Below are 15,228 nucleotides of genomic sequence, written 5' to 3' on the forward strand. Positions count from 1 at the left end.
TACTCGTATGTTAAATGTGTGCGATTCCCACTCTTACCATGCTCTCAAAAGCTCTCATTCCTGGCTTTTTCCTGGAATTTCCCATTTCCTTTATCCAACAATGCCACTTATTCACAAAATCGCTTCCCGCTTGCATATCAAATAAATACATATACACATACACACCTTTTTTAAACGCATACTTCCCACCATGCTTCCATCCACTTGCCACTGATTAGTGGCTTTCTGTTTGTGCAAAAGTGGATGAAACAGAGAGAGCAATCACATAAGTAAACGGTCCAACCCATGGCAGCTTAGTGTGTACCCTTAGTGTGTAGCCAAGTGAATGGCTCATTAATAAGCCACTGTGGCACAAAGATGGGCTCTTGGGCTATAGAGGGGGACTTTTCCCTGAGGAAATTTGCTTAGGCTCAGGGATTCTTGTGATAAGCAAGAAAAATACTTAGGTGCACTTCATGTGTAAACAGCTCTCTGTCGTAGTCAAACTTAGCCTATAGCAAATTGGTCCAAATCAAAACAAAGGAATCCATCTTTGTGTGTGAGAGGAGAGTGTCTCTTTTGCAATACAAATTCAAACAGCCATTCCTTAGCTACACCAATGTAACACAAAAGATGCATGGTCCTAAACTTCCATTTTAAGTTGACTTACCTCTACTGAAGGAAAAGTCACAAAACATGACGAGTGTTTAATGATGCTCACCAAAAATACTAACGTTGAGTGCTGTTTCAACCAAAATATACATAAAAGAGGTTTACCACCAACTATGTGAAAATAGTTTATGCTAAAAAAGCATCAAGAGGATAGGACACAGAAAACAGAGCAAACAATAAACACGAGCAACAGGGTGCAACCAGAAGCACTTTCCAATCTGATACATTTCTTTCCCAAACCTACCTATTGCATTGACAAACTACAAGTGGACAACACAAGTGGCTTGAGTAGCTCAGTTGGTAGAGCATCAGACTTTTAATCTGAGGGTCCAGGGTTCGAGTCCCTGTTCAAGTGCCACACTATGGATGTAGCAGGAAATACAGGTGCTGTGCAAGCTCTTGAATTGCTTCCTTACATTGGACAGCAGTGCTAAAACTGCTACATTTCACACCTGTTACCAGCCAGTTCTTTTGCTCTTGCAACAATGGCCTGGCCCATTCCTCTCAACTGTACCACATGAATCAATAACAGCCCATTGTCAATAAAAAAAGCTCTTTTGGAAGCCGAAATAGCTCAGCTGGGAGAGCGCTAGACTGAAGATCTAGAGGTCCTTGGTTCAATCCCGAGTTTTGGCAATCACGTACTTCTCCGTTTACATTTAATACTCAGTCACATCAATACTCGTATGTTAAATGTGTGCGATTCCCACTCTTACCATGATCTCAAAAGCTCTCATTCCTGGCATTTTCCTGGAATTTCCCATTTCCTTTATCCAACAATGCCACTTATTCACAAAATCGCTTCCCGTTTGCATATCAAATAAATACATATACACATACACACCTTTTTTAAACGCATACTTCCCACCATGCTTCCATCCACTTGCCACTGATTAGTGGCTTTCTGTTTGTGCAAAAGTGGATGAAACAGAGAGAGCAATCACATAAGTAAACGGTCCAACCCATGGCAGCTTAGTGTGTACCCTTAGTGTGTAGCCAAGTGAATGGCTCATTAATAAGCCACTGTGGCACAAAGATGGGCTCTTGGGCTATAGAGGGGGACTTTTCCCTGAGGAAATTTGCTTAGGCTCAGGGATTCTTGTGATAAGCAAGAAAAATACTTAGGTGCACTTCATGTGTAAACAGCTCTCTGTCGTAGTCAAACTTAGCCTATAGCAAATTGGTCCAAATCAAAACAAAGGAATCCATCTTTGTGTGTGAGAGGAGAGTGTCTCTTTTGCAATACAAATTCAAACAGCCATTCCTTAGCTACACCAATGTAACACAAAAGATGCATGGTCCTAAACTTCCATTTTAAGTTGACTTACCTCTACTGAAGGAAAAGTCACAAAACATGACGAGTGTTTAATGATGCTCACCAAAAATACTAACGTTGAGTGCTGTTTCAACCAAAATATACATAAAAGAGGTTTACCACCAACTATCTGAAAATAGTTTGTGCTAAAAAAGCATCAAGAGGATAGGACACAGAAAACAGAGCAAACAATAAACACGAGCAACAGGGTGCAACCAGAAGCACTTTCCAATCTGATACATTTCTTTCCCAAACCTACCTATTGCATTGACAAACTACAAGTGGACAACACAAGTGGCTTGAGTAGCTCAGTTGGTAGAGCATCAGACTTTTAATCTGAGGGTCCAGGGTTCGAGTCCCTGTTCAAGTGCCACACTATGGATGTAGCAGGAAATACAGGTGCTGTGCAAGCTCTTGAATTGCTTCCTTATATTGGACAGCAGTGCTAAAACTGCTACATTTCACACCTGTTACCAGCCAGTTCTTTTGCTCTTGCAACAATGTCCTGGCCCATTCCTCTCAACTGTACCAAATGATTCAATAACAGCCCATTGTCAATAAAAAAAGGTATTTCAGAAGCCGAAATAGCTCAGCTGGGAGAGCGCTAGACTGAAGATCTAGAGGTCCTTGGTTCAATCCCGAGTTTCGGCAATCACGTACTTCTCCGTTTACATTTAATACTCAGTCAAATCAATACTCGTATGTTAAATGTGTGCGATTCCCACTCTTACCATGCTCTCAAAAGCTCTCATTCCTGGCTTTTTCCTGGAATTTCCCATTTCCTTTATCCAACAATGCCACTTATTCACAAAATCGCTTCCCGTTTGCATATCAAATAAATACATATACACATACACACCTTTTTTAAACGCATACTTCCCACCATGCTTCCATCCACTTGCCACTGATTAGTGGCTTTCTGTTTGTGCAAAAGTGGATGAAACAGAGAGAGCAATCACATAAGTAAACGGTCCAACCCATGGCAGCTTAGTGTGTACCCTTAGTGTGTAGCCAAGTGAATGGCTCATTAATAAGCCACTGTGGCACAAAGATGGGCTCTTGGGCTATAGAGGGGGACTTTTCCCTGAGGAAATTTGCTTAGGCTCAGGGATTCTTGTGATAAGCAAGAAAAATACTTAGGTGCACTTCATGTGTAAACAGCTCTCTGTCGTAGTCAAACTTAGCCTATAGCAAATTGGTCCAAATCAAAACAAAGGAATCCATCTTTGTGTGTGAGAGGAGAGTGTCTCTTTTGCAATACAAATTCAAACAGCCATTCCTTAGCTACACCAATGTAACACAAAAGATGCATGGTCCTAAACTTCCATTTTAAGATGACTTACCTCTACTGAAGGAAAAGTCACAAAACATGACGAGTGTTTAATGATGCTCACCAAAAATACTAACGTTGAGTGCTGTTTCAACCAAAATATACGTAAAAGAGGTTTACCACCAACTATCTGAAAATAGTTTATGCTAAAAAAGCATCAAGAGGATAGGACACAGAAAACAGAGCAAACAATAAACACGAGCAACAGGGTGCAACCAGAAGCACTTTCCAATCTGATACATTTCTTTCCCAAACCTACCTATTGCATTGACAAACTACAAGTGGACAACACAAGTGGCTTGAGTAGCTCAGTTGGTAGAGCATCAGACTTTTAATCTGAGGGTCCAGGGTTCGAGTCCCTGTTCAAGTGCCACACTATGGATGTAGCAGGAAATACAGGTGCTGTGCAAGCTCTTGAATTGCTTCCTTACATTGGACAGCAGTGCTAAAACTGCTACATTTCACACCTGTTACCAGCCAGTTCTTTTGCTCTTGCAACAATGGCCTGGCCCATTCCTCTCAACTGTACCACATGAATCAATAACAGCCCATTGTCAATAAAAAAAGCTCTTTTGGAAGCCGAAATAGCTCAGCTGGGAGAGCGCTAGACTGAAGATCTAGAGGTCCTTGGTTCAATCCCGAGTTTCGGCAATCACGTACTTCTCCGTTTACATTTAATACTCAGTCACATCAATACTCGTATGTTAAATGTGTGCGATTCCCACTCTTACCATGATCTCAAAAGCTCTCATTCCTGGCATTTTCCTGGAATTTCCCATTTCCTTTATCCAACAATGCCACTTATTCACAAAATCGCTTCCCGTTTGCATATCAAAAAAATACATATACACATACACACCTTTTTTAAACGCATACTTCCCACCATGCTTCCATCCACTTGCCACTGATTAGTGGCTTTCTGTTTGTGCAAAAGTGGATGAAACAGAGAGAGCAATCACATAAGTAAACGGTCCAACCCATGGCAGCTTAGTGTGTACCCTTAGTGTGTAGCCAAGTGAATGGCTCATTAATAAGCCACTGTGTTACAAAGATGGGCTCTTGGGCTATAGAGGGGGACTTTTCCCTGAGGAAATTTGCTTAGGCTCAGGGATTTTTGTGATAAGCAAGAAAAATACTTAGGTGCACTTCATGTGTAAACAGCTCTCTGTCGTAGTCAAACTTAGCCTATAGCAAATTGGTCCAAATCAAAACAAAGGAATCCATCTTTGTGTGTGAGAGGAAAGTGTCTCTTTTGCAATACAAATTCAAACAGCCATTCCTTAGCTACACCAATGTAACACAAAAGATGCATGGTCCTAAACTTCCATTTTAAGATGACTTACCTCTACTGAAGGAAAAGTCACAAAACATGAGGAGTGTTTAATGATGCTCACCAAAAATACTAATGTTGAGTGCTGTTTCAACCAAAATATACGTAAAAGAGGTTTACCACCAACTATCTGAAAATAGTTTATGCTAAAAAAGCATCAAGAGGATAGGACACAGAAAACAGAGCAAACAATAAACACGAGCAACAGGGTGCAACCAGAAGCACTTTCCAATCTGATACATTTCTTTCCCAAACCTACCTATTGCATTGACAAACTACAAGAGGACAACACAAGTGGCTTGAGTAGCTCAGTTGGTAGAGCATCAGACTTTTAATCTGAGGGTCCAGGGTTCGAGTCCCTGTTCAAGTGCCACACTATGGATGTAGCAGGAAATACAGGTGCTGTGCAAGCTCTTGAATTGCTTCCTTATATTGGACAGCAGTGCTAAAACTGCTACATTTCACACCTGTTACCAGCCAGTTCTTTTGCTCTTGCAACAATGTCCTGGCCCATTCCTCTCAACTGTACCAAATGATTCAATAACAGCCCATTGTCAATAAAAAAAGGTATTTCAGAAGCCGAAATAGCTCAGCTGGGAGAGCGCTAGACTGAAGATCTAGAGGTCCTTGGTTCAATCCCGAGTTTCGGCAATCACGTACTTCTCCGTTTACATTTAATACTCAGTCACATCAATACTCGTATGTTAAATGTGTGCGATTCCCACTCTTACCATGCTCTCAAAAGCTCTCATTCCTGGCTTTTTCCTGGAATTTCCCATTTCCTTTATCCAACAATGCCACTTATTCACAAAATCGCTTCCCGTTTGCATATCAAATAAATACATATACACATACACACCTTTTTTAAACGCATACTTCCCACCATGCTTCCATCCACTTGCCACTGATTAGTGGCTTTCTGTTTGTGCAAAAGTGGATGAAACAGAGAGAGCAATCACATAAGTAAACGGTCCAACCCATGGCAGCTTAGTGTGTACCCTTAGTGTGTAGCCAAGTGAATGGCTCATTAATAAGCCACTGTGGCACAAAGATGGGCTCTTGGGCTATAGAGGGGGACTTTTCCCTGAGGAAATTTGCTTAGGCTCAGGGATTCTTGTGATAAGCAAGAAAAATACTTAGGTGCACTTCATGTGTAAACAGCTCTCTGTCGTAGTCAAACTTAGCCTATAGCAAATTGGTCCAAATCAAAACAAAGGAATCCATCTTTGTGTGTGAGAGGAGAGTGTCTCTTTTGCAATACAAATTCAAACAGCCATTCCTTAGCTACACCAATGTAACACAAAAGATGCATGGTCCTAAACTTCCATTTTAAGTTGACTTACCTCTACTGAAGGAAAAGTCACAAAACATGACGAGTGTTTAATGATGCTCACCAAAAATACTAACGTTGAGTGCTGTTTCAACCAAAATATACATAAAAGAGGTTTACCACCAACTATGTGAAAATAGTTTATGCTAAAAAAGCATCAAGAGGATAGGACACAGAAAACAGAGCAAACAATAAACACGAGCAACAGGGTGCAACCAGAAGCACTTTCCAATCTGATACATTTCTTTCCCAAACCTACCTATTGCATTGACAAACTACAAGTGGACAACACAAGTGGCTTGAGTAGCTCAGTTGGTAGAGCATCAGACTTTTAATCTGAGGGTCCAGGGTTCGAGTCCCTGTTCAAGTGCCACACTATGGATGTAGCAGGAAATACAGGTGCTGTGCAAGCTCTTGAATTGCTTCCTTACATTGGACAGCAGTGCTAAAACTGCTACATTTCACACCTGTTACCAGCCAGTTCTTTTGCTCTTGCAACAATGGCCTGGCCCATTCCTCTCAACTGTACCACATGAATCAATAACAGCCCATTGTCAATAAAAAAAGCTCTTTTGGAAGCCGAAATAGCTCAGCTGGGAGAGCGCTAGACTGAAGATCTAGAGATCCTTGGTTCAATCCCGAGTTTTGGCAATCACGTACTTCTCCGTTTACATTTAATACTCAGTCACATCAATACTCGTATGTTAAATGTGTGCGATTCCCACTCTTACCATGATCTCAAAAGCTCTCATTCCTGGCATTTTCCTGGAATTTCCCATTTCCTTTATCCAACAATGCCACTTATTCACAAAATCGCTTCCCGTTTGCATATCAAATAAATACATATACACATACACACCTTTTTTAAACGCATACTTCCCACCATGCTTCCATCCACTTGCCACTGATTAGTGGCTTTCTGTTTGTGCAAAAGTGGATGAAACAGAGAGAGCAATCACATAAGTAAACGGTCCAACCCATGGCAGCTTAGTGTGTACCCTTAGTGTGTAGCCAAGTGAATGGCTCATTAATAAGCCACTGTGGCACAAAGATGGGCTCTTGGGCTATAGAGGGGGACTTTTCCCTGAGGAAATTTGCTTAGGCTCAGGGATTCTTGTGATAAGCAAGAAAAATACTTAGGTGCACTTCATGTGTAAACAGCTCTCTGTCGTAGTCAAACTTAGCCTATAGCAAATTGGTCCAAATCAAAACAAAGGAATCCATCTTTGTGTGTGAGAGGAGAGTGTCTCTTTTGCAATACAAATTCAAACAGCCATTCCTTAGCTACACCAATGTAACACAAAAGATGCATGGTCCTAAACTTCCATTTTAAGTTGACTTACCTCTACTGAAGGAAAAGTCACAAAACATGACGAGTGTTTAATGATGCTCACCAAAAATACTAACGTTGAGTGCTGTTTCAACCAAAATATACATAAAAGAGGTTTACCACCAACTATCTGAAAATAGTTTGTGCTAAAAAAGCATCAAGAGGATAGGACACAGAAAACAGAGCAAACAATAAACACGAGCAACAGGGTGCAACCAGAAGCACTTTCCAATCTGATACATTTCTTTCCCAAACCTACCTATTGCATTGACAAACTACAAGTGGACAACACAAGTGGCTTGAGTAGCTCAGTTGGTAGAGCATCAGACTTTTAATCTGAGGGTCCAGGGTTCGAGTCCCTGTTCAAGTGCCACACTATGGATGTAGCAGGAAATACAGGTGCTGTGCAAGCTCTTGAATTGCTTCCTTATATTGGACAGCAGTGCTAAAACTGCTACATTTCACACCTGTTACCAGCCAGTTCTTTTGCTCTTGCAACAATGTCCTGGCCCATTCCTCTCAACTGTACCAAATGATTCAATAACAGCCCATTGTCAATAAAAAAAGGTATTTCAGAAGCCGAAATAGCTCAGCTGGGAGAGCGCTAGACTGAAGATCTAGAGGTCCTTGGTTCAATCCCGAGTTTCGGCAATCACGTACTTCTCCGTTTACATTTAATACTCAGTCACATCAATACTCGTATGTTAAATGTGTGCGATTCCCACTCTTACCATGCTCTCAAAAGCTCTCATTCCTGGCTTTTTCCTGGAATTTCCCATTTCCTTTATCCAACAATGCCACTTATTCACAAAATCGCTTCCCGTTTGCATATCAAATAAATACATATACACATACACACCTTTTTTAAACGCATACTTCCCACCATGCTTCCATCCACTTGCCACTGATTAGTGGCTTTCTGTTTGTGCAAAAGTGGATGAAACAGAGAGAGCAATCACATAAGTAAACGGTCCAACCCATGGCAGCTTAGTGTGTACCCTTAGTGTGTAGCCAAGTGAATGGCTCATTAATAAGCCACTGTGTTACAAAGATGGGCTCTTGGGCTATAGAGGGGGACTTTTCCCTGAGGAAATTTGCTTAGGCTCAGGGATTCTTGTGATAAGCAAGAAAAATACTTAGGTGCACTTCATGTGTAAACAGCACTCTGTCGTAGTCAAACTTAGCTTAAAGCAAATTGGTCCAAATCAAAACAAAGGAATCCATCTTTGTGTGTGAGAGGAGAGTGTCTCTTTTGCAATACAAATTCAAACAGCCATTCCTTAGCTACACCAATGTAACACAAAAGATGCATGGTCCTAAACTTCCATTTTAAGTTGACTTACCTCTACTGAAGGAAAAGTCACAAAACATGACGAGTGTCTAATGATGCTCACCAAAAATACTAACGTTGAGTGCTGTTTCAACCAAAATATACATAAAAGAGGTTTACCACCAACTATGTGAAAATAGTTTATGCTAAAAAAGCATCAAGAGGATAGGACACAGAAAACAGAGCAAACAATAAACACGAGCAACAGGGTGCAACCAGAAGCACTTTCCAATCTGATACATTTCTTTCCCAAACCTACCTATTGCATTGACAAACTACAAGTGGACAACACAAGTGGCTTGAGTAGCTCAGTTGGTAGAGCATCAGACTTTTAATCTGAGGGTCCAGGGTTCGAGTCCCTGTTCAAGTGCCACACTATGGATGTAGCAGGAAATACAGGTGCTGTGCAAGCTCTTGAATTGCTTCCTTACATTGGACAGCAGTGCTAAAACTGCTACATTTCACACCTGTTACCAGCCAGCTCTTTTGCTCTTGCAACAATGGCCTGGCCCATTCCTCTCAACTGTACCACATGAATCAATAACAGCCCATTGTCAATAAAAAAAGCTCTTTTGGAAGCCGAAATAGCTCAGCTGGGAGAGCGCTAGACTGAAGATCTAGAGGTCCTTGGTTCAATCCCGAGTTTTGGCAATCACGTACTTCTCCGTTTACATTTAATACTCAGTCACATCAATACTCGTATGTTAAATGTGTGCGATTCCCACTCTTACCATGATCTCAAAAGCTCTCATTCCTGGCATTTTCCTGGAATTTCCCATTTCCTTTATCCAACAATGCCACTTATTCACAAAATCGCTTCCCGTTTGCATATCAAATAAATACATATACACATACACACCTTTTTTAAACGCATACTTCCCACCATGCTTCCATCCACTTGCCACTGATTAGTGGCTTTCTGTTTGTGCAAAAGTGGATGAAACAGAGAGAGCAATCACATAAGTAAACGGTCCAACCCATGGCAGCTTAGTGTGTACCCTTAGTGTGTAGCCAAGTGAATGGCTCATTAATAAGCCACTGTGGCACAAAGATGGGCTCTTGGGCTATAGAGGGGGACTTTTCCCTGAGGAAATTTGCTTAGGCTCAGGGATTCTTGTGATAAGCAAGAAAAATACTTAGGTGCACTTCATGTGTAAACAGCTCTCTGTCGTAGTCAAACTTAGCCTATAGCAAATTGGTCCAAATCAAAACAAAGGAATCCATCTTTGTGTGTGAGAGGAGAGTGTCTCTTTTGCAATACAAATTCAAACAGCCATTCCTTAGCTACACCAATGTAACACAAAAGATGCATGGTCCTAAACTTCCATTTTAAGTTGACTTACCTCTACTGAAGGAAAAGTCACAAAACATGACGAGTGTTTAATGATGCTCACCAAAAATACTAACGTTGAGTGCTGTTTCAACCAAAATATACATAAAAGAGGTTTACCACCAACTATCTGAAAATAGTTTGTGCTAAAAAAGCATCAAGAGGATAGGACACAGAAAACAGAGCAAACAATAAACACGAGCAACAGGGTGCAACCAGAAGCACTTTCCAATCTGATACATTTCTTTCCCAAACCTACCTATTGCATTGACAAACTACAAGTGGACAACACAAGTGGCTTGAGTAGCTCAGTTGGTAGAGCATCAGACTTTTAATCTGAGGGTCCAGGGTTCGAGTCCCTGTTCAAGTGCCACACTATGGATGTAGCAGGAAATACAGGTGCTGTGCAAGCTCTTGAATTGCTTCCTTACATTGGACAGCAGTGCTAAAACTGCTACATTTCACACCTGTTACCAGCCAGATCTTTTGCTCTTGCAACAATGTCCTGGCCCATTCCTCTCAACTGTACCAAATGATTCAATAACAGCCCATTGTCAATAAAAAAAGGTCTTTTGGAAGCCGAAATAGCTCAGCTGGGAGAGCGCTAGACTGAAGATCTAGAGGTCCTTGGTTCAATCCCGAGTTTCGGCAATCACGTACTTCTCCGTTTACATTTAATACTCAGTCACATCAATACTCGTATGTTAAATGTGTGTCATTCCCCCTCTTACCATGCTCTCGTTCCTGGCTCTTTCCTGGAATTTCCCATTTCCTTTATCCAACAATGCCACTTATTCACAAAATCGCTTCCCGTTTGCATAACAAATAAATACATATACACATACACACCTTTTTTCAAACGCATACTTCTCACCATGCTTCCATCCACTTGCCACTGATTAGTGGCTTTCTGTTTGTGCAAAAGTGGATGAAACAGAGAGAGCAATCACATAAGTAAACGGTCCAACCCATGGCAGCTTAGTGTGTACCCTTAGTGTGTAGCCAAGTGAATGGCTCATTAATAAGCCACTGTGGCACAAAGATGGGCTCTTGGGCTATAGAGGGGGACTTTTCCCTGAGGAAATTTGCTTAGGCTCAGGGATTCTTGTGATAAGCAAGAAAAATACTTAGGTGCACTTCATGTGTAAACAGCTCTCTGTCGTAGTCAAACTTAGCCTATAGCAAATTGGTCCAAATCAAAACAAAGGAATCCATCTTTGTGTGTGAGAGGAGAGTGTCTCTTTTGCAATACAAATTCAAACAGCCATTCCTTAGCTACACCAATGTAACACAAAAGATGCATGGTCCTAAACTTCCATTTTAAGTTGACTTACCTCTACTGAAGGAAAAGTCACAAAACATGACGAGTGTTTAATGATGCTCACCAAAAATACTAACGTTGAGTGCTGTTTCAACCAAAATATACATAAAAGAGGTTTACCACCAACTATCTGAAAATAGTTTGTGCTAAAAAAGCATCAAGAAGATAGGACACAGAAAACAGAGCAAACAATAAACACGAGCAACAGGGTGCAACCAGAAGCACTTTCCAATCTGATACATTTCTTTCCCAAACCTACCTATTGCATTGACAAACTACAAGTGGACAACACAAGTGGCTTGAGTAGCTCAGTTGGTAGAGCATCAGACTTTTAATCTGAGGGTCCAGGGTTCGAGTCCCTGTTCAAGTGCCACACTATGGATGTAGCAGGAAATACAGGTGCTGTGCAAGCTCTTGAATTGCTTCCTTATATTGGACAGCAGTGCTAAAACTGCTACATTTCACACCTGTTACCAGCCAGTTCTTTTGCTCTTGCAACAATGTCCTGGCCCATTCCTCTCAACTGTACCAAATGATTCAATAACAGCCCATTGTCAATAAAAAAAGGTATTTCAGAAGCCGAAATAGCTCAGCTGGGAGAGCGCTAGACTGAAGATCTAGAGGTCCTTGGTTCAATCCCGAGTTTCGGCAATCACGTACTTCTCCGTTTACATTTAATACTCAGTCACATCAATACTCGTATGTTAAATGTGTGCGATTCCCACTCTTACCATGCTCTCAAAAGCTCTCATTCCTGGCTTTTTCCTGGAATTTCCCATTTCCTTTATCCAACAATGCCACTTATTCACAAAATCGCTTCCCGTTTGCATATCAAATAAATACATATACACATACACACCTTTTTTAAACGCATACTTCCCACCATGCTTCCATCCACTTGCCACTGATTAGTGGCTTTCTGTTTGTGCAAAAGTGGATGAAACAGAGAGAGCAATCACATAAGTAAACGGTCCAACCCATGGCAGCTTAGTGTGTACCCTTAGTGTGTAGCCAAGTGAATGGCTCATTAATAAGCCACTGTGGCACAAAGATGGGCTCTTGGGCTATAGAGGGGGACTTTTCCCTGAGGAAATTTGCTTAGGCTCAGGGATTCTTGTGATAAGCAAGAAAAATACTTAGGTGCACTTCATGTGTAAACAGCTCTCTGTCGTAGTCAAACTTAGCCTATAGCAAATTGGTCCAAATCAAAACAAAGGAATCCATCTTTGTGTGTGAGAGGAGAGTGTCTCTTTTGCAATACAAATTCAAACAGCCATTCCTTAGCTACACCAATGTAACACAAAAGATGCATGGTCCTAAACTTCCATTTTAAGTTGACTTACCTCTACTGAAGGAAAAGTCACAAAACATGACGAGTGTTTAATGATGCTCACCAAAAATACTAACGTTGAGTGCTGTTTCAACCAAAATATACATAAAAGAGGTTTACCACCAACTATGTGAAAATAGTTTATGCTAAAAAAGCATCAAGAGGATAGGACACAGAAAACAGAGCAAACAATAAACACGAGCAACAGGGTGCAACCAGAAGCACTTTCCAATCTGATACATTTCTTTCCCAAACCTACCTATTGCATTGACAAACTACAAGTGGACAACACAAGTGGCTTGAGTAGCTCAGTTGGTAGAGCATCAGACTTTTAATCTGAGGGTCCAGGGTTCGAGTCCCTGTTCAAGTGCCACACTATGGATGTAGCAGGAAATACAGGTGCTGTGCAAGCTCTTGAATTGCTTCCTTATATTGGACAGCAGTGCTAAAACTGCTACATTTCACACCTGTTACCAGCCAGTTCTTTTGCTCTTGCAACAATGTCCTGGCCCATTCCTCTCAACTGTACCAAATGATTCAATAACAGCCCATTGTCAATAAAAAAAGGTATTTCAGAAGCCGAAATAGCTCAGCTGGGAGAGCGCTAGACTGAAGATCTAGAGGTCCTTGGTTCAATCCCGAGTTTCGGCAATCACGTACTTCTCCGTTTACATTTAATACTCAGTCACATCAATACTCGTATGTTAAATGTGTGCGATTCCCACTCTTACCATGCTCTCAAAAGCTCTCATTCCTGGCTTTTTCCTGGAATTTCCCATTTCCTTTATCCAACAATGCCACTTATTCACAAAATCGCTTCCCGTTTGCATATCAAATAAATACATATACACATACACACCTTTTTTAAACGCATACTTCCCACCATGCTTCCATCCACTTGCCACTGATTAGTGGCTTTCTGTTTGTGCAAAAGTGGATGAAACAGAGAGAGCAATCACATAAGTAAACGGTCCAACCCATGGCAGCTTAGTGTGTACCCTTAGTGTGTAGCCAAGTGAATGGCTCATTAATAAGCCACTGTGGCACAAAGATGGGCTCTTGGGCTATAGAGGGGGACTTTTCCCTGAGGAAATTTGCTTAGGCTCAGGGATTCTTGTGATAAGCAAGAAAAATACTTAGGTGCACTTCATGTGTAAACAGCTCTCTGTCGTAGTCAAACTTAGCCTATAGCAAATTGGTCCAAATCAAAACAAAGGAATCCATCTTTGTGTGTGAGAGGAGAGTGTCTCTTTTGCAATACAAATTCAAACAGCCATTCCTTAGCTACACCAATGTAACACAAAAGATGCATGGTCCTAAACTTCCATTTTAAGTTGACTTACCTCTACTGAAGGAAAAGTCACAAAACATGACGAGTGTTTAATGATGCTCACCAAAAATACTAACGTTGAGTGCTGTTTCAACCAAAATATACATAAAAGAGGTTTACCACCAACTATGTGAAAATAGTTTATGCTAAAAAAGCATCAAGAGGATAGGACACAGAAAACAGAGCAAACAATAAACACGAGCAACAGGGTGCAACCAGAAGCACTTTCCAATCTGATACATTTCTTTCCCAAACCTACCTATTGCATTGACAAACTACAAGTGGACAACACAAGTGGCTTGAGTAGCTCAGTTGGTAGAGCATCAGACTTTTAATCTGAGGGTCCAGGGTTCGAGTCCCTGTTCAAGTGCCACACTATGGATGTAGCAGGAAATACAGGTGCTGTGCAAGCTCTTGAATTGCTTCCTTACATTGGACAGCAGTGCTAAAACTGCTACATTTCACACCTGTTACCAGCCAGTTCTTTTGCTCTTGCAACAATGTCCTGGCCCATTCCTCTCAACTGTACCAAATGATTCAATAACAGCCCATTGTCAATAAAAAAAGGTCTTTTGGAAGCCGAAATAGCTCAGCTGGGAGAGCGCTAGACTGAAGATCTAGAGGTCCTTGGTTCAATCCCGAGTTTCGGCAATCACGTACTTCTCCGTTTACATTTAATACTCAGTCACATCAATACTCGTATGTTAAATGTGTGTCATTCCTCCTCTTACCATGCTCTCGTTCCTGGCTCTTTCCTGGAATTTCCCATTTCCTTTATCCAACAATGCCACTTATTCACAAAATCGCTTCCCGTTTGCATAACAAATAAATACATATACACATACACACCTTTTTTCAAACGCATACTTCCCACCATGCTTCCATCCACTTGCCACTGATTAGTGGCTTTCTGTTTGTGCAAAAGTGGATGAAACAGAGAGAGCAATCACATAAGTAAACGGTCCAACCCATGGCAGCTTAGTGTGTACCCTTAGTGTGTAGCCAAGTGAATGGCTCATTAATAAGCCACTGTGGCACAAAGATGGGCTCTTGGGCTATAGAGGGGGACTTTTCCCTGAGGAAATTTGCTTAGGCTCAGGGATTCTTGTGATAAGCAAGAAAAATACTTAGGTGCACTTCATGTGTAAACAGCTCTCTGTCGTAGTCAAACTTAGCCTATAGCAAATTGGTCCAAATCAAAACAAAGGAATCCATCTTTGTGTGTGAGAGGAAAGTGTCTCTTTTGCAATACAAATTCAAACAGCCATTCCTTAGCTACACCAATGTAACACAAAAGATGC

At 41.2% G+C, this 15,228-nt stretch overlaps 22 non-coding genes across 22 annotated transcripts; all 22 read left to right on the top strand.

The window, feature by feature from the left end:
- Positions 1 to 933: 933 nt before the first annotated feature.
- Positions 934 to 1,006, top strand: trnak-uuu (transfer RNA lysine (anticodon UUU)). The gene has a single exon. It is a non-coding gene; the product is annotated as a tRNA-Lys (tRNA).
- A 208-nt stretch (positions 1,007 to 1,214) lies between these two features.
- On the top strand, positions 1,215 to 1,287 carry trnaf-gaa (transfer RNA phenylalanine (anticodon GAA)). Its single transcript has one exon. It is a non-coding gene; the product is annotated as a tRNA-Phe (tRNA).
- A 976-nt stretch (positions 1,288 to 2,263) lies between these two features.
- On the top strand, positions 2,264 to 2,336 carry trnak-uuu (transfer RNA lysine (anticodon UUU)). Its single transcript has one exon. It is a non-coding gene; the product is annotated as a tRNA-Lys (tRNA).
- A 208-nt stretch (positions 2,337 to 2,544) lies between these two features.
- On the top strand, positions 2,545 to 2,617 carry trnaf-gaa (transfer RNA phenylalanine (anticodon GAA)). The gene has a single exon. It is a non-coding gene; the product is annotated as a tRNA-Phe (tRNA).
- Positions 2,618 to 3,593: 976 nt separating this feature from the next.
- trnak-uuu (transfer RNA lysine (anticodon UUU)) lies at positions 3,594 to 3,666 on the top strand. Its single transcript has one exon. It is a non-coding gene; the product is annotated as a tRNA-Lys (tRNA).
- A 208-nt stretch (positions 3,667 to 3,874) lies between these two features.
- On the top strand, positions 3,875 to 3,947 carry trnaf-gaa (transfer RNA phenylalanine (anticodon GAA)). The gene has a single exon. It is a non-coding gene; the product is annotated as a tRNA-Phe (tRNA).
- Positions 3,948 to 4,923: 976 nt separating this feature from the next.
- trnak-uuu (transfer RNA lysine (anticodon UUU)) lies at positions 4,924 to 4,996 on the top strand. The gene has a single exon. It is a non-coding gene; the product is annotated as a tRNA-Lys (tRNA).
- Positions 4,997 to 5,204: 208 nt separating this feature from the next.
- Positions 5,205 to 5,277, top strand: trnaf-gaa (transfer RNA phenylalanine (anticodon GAA)). The gene has a single exon. It is a non-coding gene; the product is annotated as a tRNA-Phe (tRNA).
- Positions 5,278 to 6,253: 976 nt separating this feature from the next.
- On the top strand, positions 6,254 to 6,326 carry trnak-uuu (transfer RNA lysine (anticodon UUU)). Its single transcript has one exon. It is a non-coding gene; the product is annotated as a tRNA-Lys (tRNA).
- A 208-nt stretch (positions 6,327 to 6,534) lies between these two features.
- On the top strand, positions 6,535 to 6,607 carry trnaf-gaa (transfer RNA phenylalanine (anticodon GAA)). Its single transcript has one exon. It is a non-coding gene; the product is annotated as a tRNA-Phe (tRNA).
- Positions 6,608 to 7,583: 976 nt separating this feature from the next.
- trnak-uuu (transfer RNA lysine (anticodon UUU)) lies at positions 7,584 to 7,656 on the top strand. The gene has a single exon. It is a non-coding gene; the product is annotated as a tRNA-Lys (tRNA).
- Positions 7,657 to 7,864: 208 nt separating this feature from the next.
- Positions 7,865 to 7,937, top strand: trnaf-gaa (transfer RNA phenylalanine (anticodon GAA)). The gene has a single exon. It is a non-coding gene; the product is annotated as a tRNA-Phe (tRNA).
- Positions 7,938 to 8,913: 976 nt separating this feature from the next.
- Positions 8,914 to 8,986, top strand: trnak-uuu (transfer RNA lysine (anticodon UUU)). The gene has a single exon. It is a non-coding gene; the product is annotated as a tRNA-Lys (tRNA).
- Positions 8,987 to 9,194: 208 nt separating this feature from the next.
- On the top strand, positions 9,195 to 9,267 carry trnaf-gaa (transfer RNA phenylalanine (anticodon GAA)). The gene has a single exon. It is a non-coding gene; the product is annotated as a tRNA-Phe (tRNA).
- Positions 9,268 to 10,243: 976 nt separating this feature from the next.
- On the top strand, positions 10,244 to 10,316 carry trnak-uuu (transfer RNA lysine (anticodon UUU)). Its single transcript has one exon. It is a non-coding gene; the product is annotated as a tRNA-Lys (tRNA).
- A 208-nt stretch (positions 10,317 to 10,524) lies between these two features.
- On the top strand, positions 10,525 to 10,597 carry trnaf-gaa (transfer RNA phenylalanine (anticodon GAA)). The gene has a single exon. It is a non-coding gene; the product is annotated as a tRNA-Phe (tRNA).
- A 967-nt stretch (positions 10,598 to 11,564) lies between these two features.
- On the top strand, positions 11,565 to 11,637 carry trnak-uuu (transfer RNA lysine (anticodon UUU)). Its single transcript has one exon. It is a non-coding gene; the product is annotated as a tRNA-Lys (tRNA).
- Positions 11,638 to 11,845: 208 nt separating this feature from the next.
- trnaf-gaa (transfer RNA phenylalanine (anticodon GAA)) lies at positions 11,846 to 11,918 on the top strand. Its single transcript has one exon. It is a non-coding gene; the product is annotated as a tRNA-Phe (tRNA).
- A 976-nt stretch (positions 11,919 to 12,894) lies between these two features.
- Positions 12,895 to 12,967, top strand: trnak-uuu (transfer RNA lysine (anticodon UUU)). Its single transcript has one exon. It is a non-coding gene; the product is annotated as a tRNA-Lys (tRNA).
- A 208-nt stretch (positions 12,968 to 13,175) lies between these two features.
- Positions 13,176 to 13,248, top strand: trnaf-gaa (transfer RNA phenylalanine (anticodon GAA)). The gene has a single exon. It is a non-coding gene; the product is annotated as a tRNA-Phe (tRNA).
- A 976-nt stretch (positions 13,249 to 14,224) lies between these two features.
- trnak-uuu (transfer RNA lysine (anticodon UUU)) lies at positions 14,225 to 14,297 on the top strand. The gene has a single exon. It is a non-coding gene; the product is annotated as a tRNA-Lys (tRNA).
- A 208-nt stretch (positions 14,298 to 14,505) lies between these two features.
- trnaf-gaa (transfer RNA phenylalanine (anticodon GAA)) lies at positions 14,506 to 14,578 on the top strand. Its single transcript has one exon. It is a non-coding gene; the product is annotated as a tRNA-Phe (tRNA).
- Positions 14,579 to 15,228: the final 650 nt, after the last annotated feature.

This window comes from Oryzias latipes, chromosome 13 (genome assembly GCF_053564925.1).
Source record: "Oryzias latipes strain Hd-rR chromosome 13, Olatipes_Hd-rR_3.1".
In the NCBI taxonomy this organism is placed as follows: domain Eukaryota; kingdom Metazoa; phylum Chordata; class Actinopteri; order Beloniformes; family Adrianichthyidae; genus Oryzias; species Oryzias latipes.